The following is a 13176-nucleotide window of genomic DNA, read 5'->3' on the forward strand; positions in this document are numbered from 1 at the left end:
GGCTGGGATCCTGGCTTGGGTTCAATCCTCAGCACCACATAAAAATAAACAAAATAAAGATATTGTGTTCATGTGTAACTAAAAAAATATATTAAAAAAAAACTAAGGCATAATCAGATTAAATAACTGACCTAGCATTGCACAGCTAGTGTGAGAAGGAGCACAGGAAGACGTATGGATTCTAACCGAACAGTCTGGCTCCAGATTCCAAGCTTTTAACTTTTCCATTATAAACTATCTATTTTACAGAGCTGGAGCCACTTTCAAAGAAAAGAGGAGAAAGAACAGTACCACCTAGGAATTGAGAAGCAGAAGTCTTCACATTACAAAGTGCTTTCTAAATACCTCTGCAGCTTGGGAGCATTTGCCAGCAAGTTACAAAATACAATAGCTAGAATGGTTATAGGTAGGTCATGATTTCAGAGTGTCTAAAGGTAGAGCAAGCAATCGCCAAAGTAAGATTTAGAATACAACTCCACAGAGACCAAGTACCTTAGCTTTCCATTGTCAGTGTCCCCATTTCCAGGGCTGCATCCCCTTGCCCTAAACAGAATGTAACTAGTTTTGGAAATGGCAAAAAAAAAAAAAAAAAAAAATCAATTTTCCTTAAAGAAAGGAATCAAGATATCATTCAATGAAAATAAAAATAAATCTTTCCACCAAGGCATTCAAGGTTTCTCAATTTTTTTCCCATGGTACTGGGGGTCAAATCCAGGGCCTCCCACGCTAGGCAAGTGCTCTACCACTGAGCTATACCCCCAGTCATTCAAGGTTTCTCTGAAGCACAGAGTTACCTATGGGGGAAAAAGGTGACTTCTGTTCTGCCACATTCAACCTGTTCCCTATGTTAAAGACAACAGACCTGAATAGAAAGTAAATAAACACATACCTAACAGGAATAAAGCTGACCAGGCCCTAAAGTTCTTTAAAAAGAAAAAATTTAAATGCCAGTTATATTATTAAAAACTATTTCCAAAATGAAAAGCTTAATAAAATAGTTAAAAGAACACACCCTTCCCCCTATAAAAACATTCTATTAATAGTGTGGCATATGCAACACCAGATTTTTCCCTATGCATAGGGTAAGATTTTCCTGAATTAAACTATACTCAATACACATTAAAAGAAAGAAAAAGGGGCAGGGGCTATAGTTCAGTGGCAGAGCGCTTGCCTAGCATGTATAAGGCACTGGGTTTTACCCTTAGCACTGCATAAAAACCTAAACAAATAAAGTCATGCTGTTCATCTACAACTATTAAAAAAAATTTTAAATATTTTTATTAGTTGTTGATGAATTTTTAAATTTTATTTATTTATTGGTATGTGGTGCTAAGAATCAAACCCAGTGTCTCACACATGCTAGGCAAGTGCTCTACCACTGAGCCACAACCCCAGCCCAAAAAATTAAAAAAAAAAAAAAGAAAGAAAAAAAAGACACCTGACAACCGTCCTCAGTGTATATGTGGACGTGCCCACATCCACCTGTGCTTTTGGGCCCTGTGAGTCAAAATCCTCCTCCTTCATTTTATGGGAAGAGCTGCACACTGAAGCAACAAGGTCCCAAATGCAGACAGCCCCAGGTGGCCTCCCAGGATTGGGTCAGCAGCATGGTCAGGCCCCAGGCAACACTTATAGTGGAGAGCGATGGCTTTCTCCCACATGATCTGAATATCCTTTTTTCAAAATAGCATGACTGAGCAAGTCGACTGATCCTGGCTAAAATAAATCATCTTAGGGGAGGAAAGACCTGGCGACAAGAGATCTGGACCAGAAGAGGAGAGAGGAGCACAGAGAATCCCATCCCTCAGAATAGGGGGCAGGGCGGGGCCCAGAGCCAGGGAAGGGCTAGAAATCAGGCCTGGCTGGAGTTCTCCCTTTCCTAATCCCTAATCCCCTGTCATATCCTCCATTCCATTTCCTTAACACCTCCCCTTTGCTCCTAATTTTTAAATTACTGCATTTGGGACTTATAACAGCAATAATGAGCCCAAACTGGCTCTTAGAAAAATGCAAGTGATGATAAAGAAGCTCAATTTCCCTAGTTTTAATTCCCACTTCCTTAGCTACAAGAAGATACTCAGGAATAGTTTTAAATAGGACAGGCATATGGCAAGTACACAGTTGATATAACATCAAATAAATTTATATACATCAATAAGTACATGATTCAGATTTTGCATCTTTAATATTCTGAAAGAATGGCATTATACTTCAAAACATTCTGGTATTTTGAAATTAGAATCCAAAAATGTAGTAAAATAATCACTATGATAAGTCCTTTGCTTTAAAGGGATTGGGAAAGATGGACAAGGTCTCACTTGATGACCCAGCTAAAAACCCAAATAATAAAAGACCATCAGAGTCAGGTGCAGTGGCGCACACCTGTGATCACAGTGGCACAGGAGGCTGAGGCAGGAGGATTTCGAGTTCAAAGCCAGCCTCAGCAAAATCAAGGCACCACGCAAACCATTGAGACCTTGTCTCTAAATAAAATACAATAGGGCTAGAGATGTGGCTCAGTGGTTGAGTGCCTCTGAGTTCAGTCCCCAGTAACACCTCCCCCTCCAAAAAATAAAGACCAGCAGAAGAGAAACAAAAAAGAAATGAAGTACAAACACAGAGTTGTACTGTCAAGCATCATTAGTCCCTCACTCCTGACCACCCTGAAGTATGCAGTAGTCTCTCCTCCTACAGACAAGAAACAGAAGCTCAATGGCATGCTTGAATCCACACAAATAATAAGCAGAGAGCCCTGGAGCAGACCCAGGCCTCTGCTCACATCTGAGAGTTCTCACTAGATCCCCATGGCCTCCCAAACATTATAAAGTATGAAGCTAACATGAGGCTCACGACTACCCCAGTGGTCATACCCGGACCACTTGGCCCACCAAGTTCCCTTCTCTTAGAATGACTGATCCCTTTGACACAAGTGGAAGCCACCATTTTCTGGCATAGCTGTGCCTCTACGGCCACAATAAGTAGGTCAAGAGTTTGAGGGTTTGTTTTGGGATTTGTGGGATTTCTAAGCTGGGAAAGAAGAGTCTCTTTCCTGTGGTGGGTGAGCTACTCAAACTGGCTTCTCCACACCATCATAGTGAACATGAGTGTAACACTGTGTCAGAAAACAAACCCACCAGGCAACAAAAGTTTGGTCCTCCACCACCCAAGTCCCCAGTGCTGTCTCCACAGTGATTTCAACCACCACCATGGCCAGTGACTGTCCCCATAACATCTCTTTTCAGCTCTAAGTGGTTTCAACTGAGTTTCTGTTCAACACAAAATCCATTTGACTTACCTCCTGTGATCAGAAAGGTTACTATCAGCCATGTTCATTACAAGGCTGCATTTTTAAAAACATTTTCTTAGGTTAGGCTAGAATCATATGGAGAATCAAATAAAATCACACACCACACTTGACTGCCTAACAAAAACAAAATTATTACCTATTCAGTATTATTTAGTACCTACCATTTAGCCCATTAAGATGAGTTGACACCGAGGTTACAGAAGGTGTTAAGTCTTGGGGGGGGGGGGAGAAAGAACAATCCAAAGAAATGGATGCAGATGGTTATTTCCTCACAATTTCCTTGAAAGATAAATAAATATTATTCTCATTTTGGAGGGGGTAGAAAGATTATGGGATAAAATAACAATAGAAGGACCTACCTTCTCTAATCCATTTCAAAATGGACCTTGTAGAGGTTTAGAGGTCTAGCATCAGGACTTCCTCCTCCAAACTACTTGCCTTCTCTGCTAAATGTTGGACATACCCCAGACAGAACCTCTTTTCATCAATAATTTTAGGGGAAAATAGGACTAACAAAAGTAAGATTATTTACTTCATTTTTCCTTAAGATTTGCTCTTGGGGCTAAGTCTGTGGCTCACTGAGGGAGTGCTGACCCAGCAGGAGGAGGCCCTGTGTTCAATCCCCAGCACTGCCCAAAAAAAACCAAACTGTTCTTATCCAAAAGGTTAAAGAAGAAGGAAGATTCTCTAATGTTGCTTTCAGCAACACAGAGATGTCTGTTGCCTATCAGAAGGAAAAACATCAAGACAAATGGTAATACCCAGGAGTGGTAAAGAGGCTTCAGGCACCCCTGATGCTGGGCAACCTGGCAAGCTCTGACCCAGCAATTCAACTTTTGGGATTTCTCAGCAGAGCAGCACAAGAGGGCAGAAACACACATCCGTACAAGGTAGTTTGTGCAGTCATGTCCTGGCAAAAACCAGTCACAGGGCTGGGTTGTAGCTCAGTGGTAGAGTGCTTGCCTCGCACACATGAGGCCCTGGGTTCGATCCTCAGCACCACATTAAAAAATAAATAAATAAAAATAAAGATATTGTGTTCATCTACAACTAAAAAAATATTTTAAAAAAAGTCACAGCCTTGATGTTAGCAACCGAGTATGGCTAGAAAAATGGCAATTAAACATTAAAAGAAGAGAATATTACATTAAAATTATTATAAGTTCTGTGATTTACTGACTGGGAAGATGACTATAACATATTGAATCTTAAAACGCAGCTGACAAAACATCTTGTGTATTCTGATGAGTCTTACATGGCTATTCTTTCCATCTTTTTTCTATAGCTTTGAATAGTTACTCAGGGCCAAAAACTGTGAGTGATTTTTAAATTCTTCTTCATAACTTTTGGAGTCTGTTCTCATACGTACGACAGGAACATATCACTTTTACTATAATAAAAACAAAATTATATTTTTAAAATCAGCATTTGCAAAAATACTTCAATGAAGCAGCCTCAAGAAATGTGTTTGAAAAGGCTGTTCCCAAGATATGTGAATAAATCACAAAGTACATAGACTTAGGACCCTCACCAAAGCAAGAAGTCAAAGATAAAAATATGTCCAAGTTATTCTTCTAAATGTTCTTCAAAAGTATTTTCGTGTCTTTTCCTTAAAATATCTTTTCTACATCAAAAAGAAATCAAATGCATCACAAGGAAAAGAACTTGGCTGTTCTTTTTTTACAAGGCTGTCCACTGTCAATAAATTGTATCCTGAAGCATGAAATTTTGAACAACTGTCAAATTCACCCCAGTCCTTCATATATCCGAACTAAACCAAAGCCACTACATCCTCCTCCTTGATGTCATTATTGAAACTGGCTTCACCCTAAACTCCCCTTAATCCTAGTTCACCCTACTTCCCTCAATTCCTACCCTCAGGTAATATTCAGCACCAGGCCAGGGCTCAGGCTCTCCCTGAGGGTCCTTCAGTGGCTTCCACTTATTAATACCAAGGTCCTCCTACAGTGCCACAGGGCAGTCTCTCCTGATTGGCCCTCAGGGCTCCCCTACCTGGGAAATTTGCTCAGTCTCCCTGGTATATGACCAGCTTGCTCACATCCCACAAAAGAACACCTGCAGGGGCTGGGGATGTGGCTCAAGCGGTAGCGCGCTCGCCTGGCATGCGTGCGGCCCGGGTTGGATCCTCAGCACCACATACCAACAAAGATGTTGTGTCCGCCGAGAACTAAAAAATAAATATTAAAAATTCTCTCTCTCTCTCTCTCTCTCTCTCTCTCTCTCTCTCTCTCTCTCTCTCTCTCCTCTCTCACTCTCTCTTTAAAAAAAAAAAAAAAAAAAAAAGAACACCTGCAGCAGCCTCCTTCCTAGCTTCTCAATCTCCCCTTAACCAGAAGAGTCCTGAACACTCATAAAGCCTCCAAGAAGGATGAAACAGAGAGTCATCAAACCCTACACAAAGAATTTATAACCCCATCTGTTTGGCCCACAGTGAATGGCCGGTTTTAGTAGCTCCTCCTACTATGCCCCCTACCTGCCTACGCACCGCTTAATCCCTACCCAAAATTCCACATAAAAAGCAGCTATAGAAAAGCCAGGTGCAATAATGTGCCCCTGTAATGCCAACTACTCAGGAGGCTGAGGCAGGAGGATCCCAAGTTTGTAGCCAGCCTAAGAAACAGAGCAGAGACCATCTCAAAAATGGAAAGCAGCTGCAGCTTATTCCCCTAAGTGGAACTCCATTTCCCCATCTGACCTATTAAAAGGATAACTAGGGGGTCTGCCAGGTTTTCTTGCCCCTGTGACCTCTAACTGCAACTGGAAAATTTAGATCTCAGTGCTCTCCTCTGTGCCTTCCATTCCCGTGATTTATTTTTTTCTCCTCTTGCAAAGTGTCCTTTAATATCCTGTTCAATCCAGGAAGCAATGTTGCCTTTTTCTGATTCCTTCATAATGGTTAAGAAAAATTACAGCTGGCCATCACTCCACTTGTACTTTGGCTGCTAGGAAACCAAACCAAGCTTCATCACATTTTATGTTCACTAGATTATTCTGCTGCCTTAAGTAATGTATAAAAATAATTATGAATTTATTGATTTAGATAACTATACTAAGACTATGTAAATATCCTTGTTTTTAGAAAGTAACATCAATATTTAGGAACAGGGCAACATTATGTCTACAACTTACTCTCACAACAATTTAAAACAACACTAATATATACATAGAATGAAAAACAAACACTGTAAAGAGCTAATGTTGGAGTCTGGGCGAAACGTGAATATTCTTTGTACTGTTGGGTTTTGGGTTTGGTTTGGTTTGGGGTTTTTTTTCCTTCTTCTTCTTCCTCTGTAGTACTAGGGATTGAACCCAGGGCCTTGCACATTCGAGGCAACCATTCTATCACTGAGTTACATTCCCAGCCCTTTTGTCTGTACATGCGAGGCAACCATTCTATCACTGAGTTACAATCCCAGCCCATCCCCATACCATTTTCTGGTTTTTATTTTAATATTTTTTTTAGTTGTCGATGGACCTTTATTTTATTTTATTTTATTTTACTTACTTACATGCATTGCTGAGAATTGAACCCAGTGCCTCACACATGCTAGGCAAGCACTCTTCCATTGAGCCACAACCCCAGCCCTTGTACAGTTTTTTGACATTTTCTTGTAGGGTCTCATATATTCGAAAATAGAAAGTTTAAATAGTATACATAGTCACGATTCTACTGAGACCAAAAAAATAGAACTATTTAGATACATTTAATCCTAAATTTTTTTTATTTGTTGGAGCATAAAATGAGATGGTTCTCACTCAGGACATAATCATAATGTCCTTATACCCTTTTCTTCATGCTCTATACAATAGGAATATTAATATTGCTGCAAAATTATAAAGAAAAGTATTGTATATTGCTTCGAAGGAGGTCTCTAAAGTCAGACTATTCAAATTAATATCCTGGCAATGACCTCTTCTAGTCATAACCTCAAGCTTTTTCTCCACTTCTCTTGGGCAGTTTCCCCAGCTAAAGAATGTGAGTAATCACAGGGCTTCTCAGATGGCACCTATATCATGATTAAGGGAGGCAATGCCCGAAAGCACTTCACAGTGTCTGGAACATAATGAGTGCCTAATAAATGTGAGCTATTAGTAAACACTTGCTGTCTTGTACTCATCAGCCTCATTGTTGGCGCCATGTTCTCACCCCAGCTGTTTCTTTTTTGTTTGTTTTGACATTCAATTTATGATTTCTTCTATTATCTATAACCTTATTTAAATTTTAGTTTTCTGAAGCAACGCAATATATAAATGTATGTTAAAAATAAAAAGAACAAGTGAAATCCTCCTAAAGCAGTGGTCCTCAATGGATTCATTTATAATAGTAGGCTTTAAACTCACCCTTCATAGAATTCCCAGCCAGCTGCTGCTCTGCTCAGGGACTTTATTATTAATACTGCACAACTCAAGGATTGATATCTCGTTACAGAAGATCTGAGGCCTCTGTTCCCGGCAAGGCTCACTGGCAGGGCTACAGGGAAGCATGCAACCTCAGTCTCACATAAAAGTTAATTTTCTATGGATCTCACTATCACTGGTCCCAGTATTTACATAATGTCTTCAAAGACTTCCTTTTTCTCACTTTTTGCTACCTACAGAGCACAATGCTGGCACCTTGTATACACTGGCTTAGAGAATCCTCAAGATAACTATGGAGAAGGTTATCATAAGACCCATTTTACAGATGAGGAAATACATTAGAGAAAAAGGTACTTGCTCAAGACAGAGCCAGGATGGTAATCCAGACTGTTCCCACTCAAATCTGATTTCCAATAGTCTGTTATCCTTGCATATATATAAAAACATATTTAGTAAGAAATGCCATTAATTATATCAGGGACACCATTTTTGCTTGACAATTCACATAAATCTTCTTGAAATAACCAATTGTCAAGGTTTTTGCTCTTGCTTTAGTGCTGTTCTCTGTAGTTTTTCTAGAAGCATGTGTCTTTTTAAATTACACCTGAGAAATTCACCTCCAGCAGCCAACACGACAACACTGCAAGGAAAACCTGGGAAGAGTGGACAGCTTTTGAAAGGATGTGTCACTTGGCGGCAGCAGGGAGCAGACTGCCAGGAAGGGAAACAGAAGTCACCTAATCTGAATCCAATAATCTTTTCTGGCTTTCATCTCAAGGACACTAGAGGGGAAATGAAAGCCTCAATGAAAGCCAAGGTTGGGAGATAGGCAAGGAAAATGAAAGGAACCTCCCTTATTTGTCAACACATTCCCCTTCTGTCCATAAATGCACTGATCCAGGGGCAACACTATGCTCTGTAAAGATGCTCAGAAGAGACTAACCCTCTACAGTCTACAGAGATAGCACTGCCCACAGAACAAGGAACAGAAAAGGAAGAGAGGCTAGAGGCTGCTTAGAATTCTTTGCCACTTATTCCTTTGGATTCTTCATAGCCCCATTTTCCTACCTTTCCGTCAAAGCCTTTCTAACTAAGCATGCCTTAATGTTTTTTCATTTTCACACTGAGGTTTATTATATACACTTGGTGAGAGCCACAGCCGAAGGGGCCCCAGCAAACTTCCAGCTGATTGGCTCACAGCAGCCCCAGCAAACTTCCAGCTGATTGGCTCACCATGGCCCAGCAAGCATCCAGCTGCCAGCTGATTGGCTCCTCTGCAGTGATGCTCATTGGGCGGTTTCCCCGCCCTTTCAGACCACGGAGCTGCTCATTGGGAGTCTCTTTTGGCTCCGCCCACACGACCCAGCCAATCAGCCTCAAGAGCAAGAGGAGTGGGGGGGGGGGTTGAGAGGCTCACCAGAAGCCAGTGGTGGCAGTTGAGCTCTGAGGGAATTCCTGAAGAGCTTGTGTGGTACTTGGTGAGTGTTCTAAAAATAAAATTCCTTTATGCTTGACAAGTGGCTCCTGAATTGTGCCCAGCCAGACTGCAGCATACACTGTCATGCAATAACACTGAATCCTTTCCTGTTTTATGTTGTGTAGTTGTGCACATCTGCCTTAGTTATCCATCCAATCAAACCACAGATCCTTCAGGACAGAGACAGTGGAAGCTCTAGATTAATCAAGAACCCATAAATTTCAGATTGAAAGCAGTATGGCATGGGCCTCAAAACTAACGTGCATAGGAATAAGTCCACACATATCAGATTCAACAACCCTAAACAGCCTAAGCACCGACTGTTTCGTGTCAGGGCAGAGACGTGTTCATCTTCTCCACTGTACACTGAGCTCCTGGTACAGAATCTGGCACATGAAAGTGGTTAAATTTAGGTGTTGCTTAAAGACCTGGTTCAAGTCCCAGAAATCTTTATTACTAGTTCTATCACCTTGAACAAGTTACCTGACTTCTTGGAGCCTGGTCTTCTCATCTATAAAATGGAAATAACAATACCCACTGTATCTGGTAATTTAAAGTAGTACACAGTCAATGTGTCCTGGCCACAGGCTAGGACATTATTTTTCTATAGTATTAAATCATTATCATTTTATAGTATTAAATGCAGGTCCATAATCACATATCAAAAACTCTAGAGACCAAAGTGTTATGATAACAGATTTTGGGGGTGTTGGAAAGATCAGTGTATATAACCCCTTGAACAGAATCAGGGTCAGCACCCACAATCAAATATATTAATATTTTTGCAGTAAAACAGTGCCTTAAGTAGGTAAATAAAGGCTATCAATAGTCTTGTATCAGTTCACTTCAGATCAAATGACAAATGAGTTATGAAAAACACTGGGCTTTCAGAGCTTTTGGGATTTGGGAACTGCAGAGAAGACAGGTAGGACTATATTCACAAAAGTACTGGAGGCCCTCACTAGGCAACTCTGTACCCACTGGGTCATCAAGGTATGAATGCTCACTCTGGTGAGGGTATAAGGCTGCAAGTTACAACACTGCTGCGGGCGATAATAAAGTTGTCAGGATGACTGGGAAAGCTGCTCAGCCTCTCAATTCCCTCCAGGTACCACAGCCCAGGCTGCAGCTCCAAAACAGGTTACTCTTGAATTTTTCATTCCTTTTACCCAAAGGAAAAGGGAGGAGGGATAAACAGGATGGCTAGAGGGCAGTGCGGGAATCTATCTCACTATCTTTCCCCTTCTTCAAGTTTTAAATCAAGGAAAACAAAAAGAGGAGCCCAGATTATTAAGGACAGCCATATTCAAATTTATGGGGGTGGGAGTGTACTTTTATTTTTGATTTCCACATAATCTAAAAAAAGCCTTATGAATGAAAAGTCTCTTGTCTCCTTCCAGGTTCCCGTGGTCACTGTAATAGCACTCCCGTGGTGTGGCCCTGGTGGTATTCTGGAGTATGAGTGTGAGGAATGTATGTGTGAGGAATGACCAATTCCTCAACCCCCAACATGACTTCTACTGCAAGAGAGTCCAAGGTTAGTTCACTAGATTATCAGTGGAAGATTAACAGAATTCAATATGACTCCCAATGAAGTCTGAGTGAGAAAGCTAAGAAAGGCAATATATATAAAGGGGTCCAAAAACAAACTCTAAACTAATGCTCCCACCATTCCCAAATTAGAATCAAATTATTGGCCTTACTACTCTTCTCCCAGATGAATTACTAATGACTCCCACCACTGAAGAAAAACTGCTTACTGCAGAGGTACAAGGTGCTCAATGTTCTAGTGCAGGACCAAAGCAGCTGTAAATCATCGGAGCACTGCCACATCCATCCATTTATATATTCTCTGTTGCTGCTTTTATGATAAAAGGGCCCAAACTGGTTGAATATTTACAAGAATAAACTATATGGCCCACAAGACCTAAAATATTTACCTATCTGGCCTTTGAGAAAAAGTTTGCTGACCCCTGTTCTTATGAAAGAGGACTGGCTAGGAAGTCAGAGAGACCTATATTTAAATCCCAATTCCATAATCACTAGCAGAAATTACTTCCTATTTCTGGGCCTCTGTTACTTCATGTATGATATTAGAATACCACAAGCTGCCCTGCAGGGGTGTCATACAGACTAAATGAGATGAGCCAGATAAAATGTCTTATGCATAAGCAAGGAATAAATGGTAGCTATTAAATCATAATTAATACCACACACAAATTTGTCTATCATGTTAATAAACACTCAAATGTAAAGTTATTCATGCTACAGCCAAATATTTTGTCAAATAAGACACTGGGCTGGCATTCATCTACCTTCCCTGTTAAGGAATAATACACATAGAGTATATTGCTTTAGAAAGCCAAAATTACTTCACCTCTCTCCTCTTATTCTCTCTTTAGTCCTTAATTTAAAAAAAGAATTCAAGAAGCACAGCCTCAAAGTTTTGTTAATATAAAGCTAATTCCTTCTATTCACACTGTTTAAAAACGCTAAATAAAGCTTAAAATGTACCTCAGAATGAGTGAGAAATCCTGATCTACAATTAAGAGGAAAAAAGGGAGGAGCCCAAAAGAAACGTTTCCAAAGTTTCAAGAAAGCAACCAGCAATACTTGATGAGCAGTGTAGGTTCCTGGGTCCACTCACGTAACCAGTACTTGAAGGCACCTACCGTTCCAGGCCTGGCTGTGGTTGGGAACACAACAGGCTGTCTCCACACCTGGAGAACCTAAAGACCAGGGCTACTCAGCACTGTGTGACATAAGAACCACAGGACATGCTCCTGACTGCAAAACCATCTGTGGTAAGTCATATTAGAACTTGAGGGCTCCTAAGAGATTATCTCACCTAACATCTGTACTGAACAAGCAGGTTCACCGAACTGTCCAAGGTTACAAGAGAGTTCGTAGCAAACCCTGTGTTCCCGATTTGACTTCACAACAAGCTGACTTTGCTTAAGAGTTACTTCTCAACAAGTCAAATCTTAATCTTTTACTTCTCTGTGACCCTGCCAATGATATTCTGGAAAAAGTACCCAATCCTCAAAATCCCAAATTCCTCTAGGCAGGGTGTCACTCCTTGGTTTTTCATTATGTTCTTCTTGTTTTATTATATTGCACACACCATAATTTTGTTCTGTGTACCAATCCTGCCCATTGGCTGAGAGTTCACAACCACTAACACCCAAGTGTTGTGCACGTGGCAGGCATGTGGTAACTTTATATTCACTCCCTTATTTAAGGCTCATAATAACTTGTCCAATATTATAGATTGGGAACTGAGCATGGAGAAGGTACCCACAATGAAACTGAATCTATTAATAAGCATCCATATTACCCCAATACCATCATCAACCTTCTCCTTCCTCACAAGAGTCTGTACATTCAAATACCCTCCCTCCTTCCCACAGCCACATGGAACTTTAGACTGGAAGCTTCTGAGAAAGGTTTCTTCCCATGTAGAAGGCACTCTTAAAATACTCTGTTTCCCTAGACATTGCCTCAACTACTGAAAGAGCTGGGCTTATCTGAAATACTAAATTTCTTCATAGTGATTTTAAGTTTCCTGAGTCTGTTTTTAGTTATTCTCAGCCAAAAGGATCTTAATATGCACACGAATAAAGTAGTGGAGCTGTAATTCAAACAGAGAGAAGGTGACTTCACTGACCTCAAAAATGTAACAACTGGACTCTCTCTGACCTCTCATTTTTAACACTCCTACCATCCAGCACCAGTGCTGAGTTAGGAAAAACACTCATTAACTTCAGCCAAATGGATTTTAAAAAAAAATGAAATTTAGCTAAGCTTCCAAAAACCAGGTAGGATAAATTTTATATTCAGTTTTAAATGAAATATTAGGACCCTAGGTAGAAGGTTAGTAGGTCTAAAGCTTCTCTGTTTTTAAACAAGAGGTTTAATGTATTGGGCAAATAGTGTACACTAGAGAAAATAAAGGAATCTTGGCTTATAAGTCCAAACCAATTTCATAAGACTGTGTCAATTAACAAAAGCA

At 40.4% G+C, this 13176-nt stretch overlaps 1 protein-coding gene across 5 annotated transcripts in view; it reads right to left on the reverse strand.

Annotated features, from left to right (window-relative positions):
- The window catches only part of Clasp1 (cytoplasmic linker associated protein 1), a 269273-nt gene that overhangs the window by 222560 nt on the left and 33537 nt on the right, over positions 1–13176 (reverse strand). The gene's annotated exons all lie outside the window — the stretch shown is intronic.

This window comes from Urocitellus parryii, chromosome 1, assembly GCF_045843805.1.
Source record: "Urocitellus parryii isolate mUroPar1 chromosome 1, mUroPar1.hap1, whole genome shotgun sequence".
Taxonomy (NCBI): Eukaryota; Metazoa; Chordata; class Mammalia; order Rodentia; family Sciuridae; genus Urocitellus; species Urocitellus parryii.